Source organism: Apium graveolens, chromosome 1 (genome assembly GCF_009905375.1).
Source record: "Apium graveolens cultivar Ventura chromosome 1, ASM990537v1, whole genome shotgun sequence".
NCBI lineage: Eukaryota > Viridiplantae > Streptophyta > Magnoliopsida > Apiales > Apiaceae > Apium > Apium graveolens.
This window is the reverse complement of record NC_133647.1, coordinates 178,538,149-178,540,905: the sequence shown is the minus strand read 5'-3', so window position 1 is coordinate 178,540,905 and position 2,757 is coordinate 178,538,149.

Here is a 2,757-nt window from a genome sequence, read left to right as displayed (position 1 = left end):
ATTAATTTTCAACTTCCGACATCTACAATTACAACTTCTACAAATCCAGGTACATCGTCTCATGAAAGCATAAAATTTATTAAATATGGAACTAAATATGTTATTGTGTCAAAATCAGTGGAATGCAGAAAACACTTGCCCGTCTATGTCAAAAAGACCTTTTAATAACGCAGAACCTAAAAGATCGCAATTATCTTGAGTTTTTCGATAATCTGGAGGTGGAGGATCATTCTGAAGTTAAACAGATAACAAATGTGATGCATTGATACAATTATCAATTTAATTAAATTTTATATATATGTTTATTACCACTAATAAAAAACAGAAATTCCAATGGAATTCGGAGGATATGATTCTGATGAAGAATTTGATCTTCACGCTGATGGTATGGTGCGAACCTGATTTTGTAATTGCATTGATTGTAATATATTGATTCCTTTATATTATGTTTTTAATCATCTTTGACAGACCTATGGCAAGGATATATGGATCTTGGAAAGCCCGACAAACTTTGTCCATACTGTAAAGCCATAATGTGGAATAATGAACGGAATAACAAATTAAACAAGCATGTGTCACCAACATTTTCTGCTTGTTGTCGGAATGGGCAGGTCCAGTTACCACCGGAGAGACCTACTCCTCCATTTTTAGCTAAATTGTTATCTGGTGGAAAGAAAACTCAACATAATAAAATAAAGATCTGAATATACAACTCACTATTTGCTTTTACATCAATTGGAGGTAAAATTGACAATAGTATAAATAGAGGAAGAGCTCCTTACATTTTCAAGCTCTGTGGTCAAAATTAACATTTGATTGGAAGCATATGCCCGACGGCTGGTGAATCTCCAAATTTTTGTCAGTTGTACATATATTATACTGAGAATGAAATAGAAAATAGAAAGCGAGCGGTTTCTGGTAGCGATTCTACAGATTCAGACATTGTAAAAGGTCTTCTTTTGATGTTTGATGAGAATAATCGATTGGTTAATAGCTTTTGTATGGCTAGAGACGGTTCAAAAATAATGAACCTGAGAAAGTTCAACTTGAATTAGTTTCATGTAAAGCAGCGGATGGTAGATCTAATAATGTTGGACCTTCAAATGAGGTTGGTGCTTCGATTGTTGTTGACCTAGAAGACTCATGCGGAACCCGGGATATTGTTGTCAAGACAAAAACTAAACAACTTCAGAGGATTTTCGAGACTAATGCCCATTTCATGCCTTTACAGTATCATTTACTTTTCCCTCATGGTGATGAAGGATTCCACTTGAAAATTTTATTAATGGGAAAAATGGTGGTCCACCTCCCAGAATTATTGAAGGTGATGGTGATGGAGAGGAATCAAAACAAAGATGTTATGTTTCAATGCAGGAATATTATGCCTACAAACTCATGATCAGACTAACTGAAGGTACTACATTACTGTTATAAACGTTATAAAAAAATTTGTCAATTTTATTATACTTTCATATAGGAATGTAAATTGAAGATACCTATATACAGATTGCAGATTGGTATTAATAAGATTTTAAAATTTATTTTGTAGGCTTAACTCCTCACTTGAGTGGTCGTTTATGGAAAAAATATATTGTTGATGCATTCACCGCAGTTGAACAATACCGCTGTAATGGATTAAACGGAATTAAAAAACCATTCGATCCGATCTATGCAATTCCATACGCGACTCCTTTAGAAAAGGTGATTCTGATACAACATGCCAAGGGAAGAATATAATTTTACCTGCTACATTCACAGGTTCTCCGAGATATATGTCCCAGTATTTTAAGGACTCTTGTTATATATCATAATATTGGTCATCCATCATTCTTCTTGACAATGACCTTGTTAAGTGGCATTTATGTCCACTTAGAATGTTTTGTAAAGGCTTGAATTAATGTTTTGTACTCGAGTTATTTGTGTATTTGATGTGTTTTTGTAGTCTTTTTGCATTTCAGGCATATAAAAGGGATCCAAGTGATTTAGCATTATTTTGATGCTAAAATGGTGTTAGGAGTGTGTCAAGAAGATTGCCCGTGCAAAGGCCATCTCAAACCAGCAAAATAAAGAAGGCAATTTCAGTTTCTCCATAAGGTCAGCGCGGCCGCGCTGTAGTAGCACGCGGCCGCGCCGAAGTTCAAAAGGACAGCGAGCCCGCGCTGATGAAGCGTACGCCCGCGCCGTGTCGGGATAATAAAATCCTGATTCTACTGCAATTCTGTTTCCTGGACTCCTGGATTAATTGGACTGCTATATAATGTTAACTAAAGATCGTTTTTCAATAACAAGACGTACCATAGCTTAAGGAGAAGGTGTAAGAAGACCGTATATCACAATTCAACCAAGGCGAAGAAACCCTAGTTTATTCTTGTGATTTTTTGTTTTATTGTAATCTTGGATGCTAGTTTTATTATTTGTTGACCTATACTCTTGTTTACATACTTGAGTTATTATTTATTCAGTATAAAGACTACGTTTATTATACCATGCTTTCATTGGAACCCACGCTGATGATGAGTCCGATTGTGGGCTAATCGTTATCGTGGGTGATAGGGATAAATAAATTATGATAGTATAATTAAATACTGCAAGGTGTGGGCTGCTAGGCCCAATAAAAAGATATATGACATTCAGACCAGAAAGGTTAAGCCTGATGGACCAGATCAGTCCTGATGGAATAAAGAAGGCCCAAAAGCCCTGATTATTAATTAATTTCGTAATTAATTAATAAGGGAAAAATCAGCTGTTGAGAAGAGT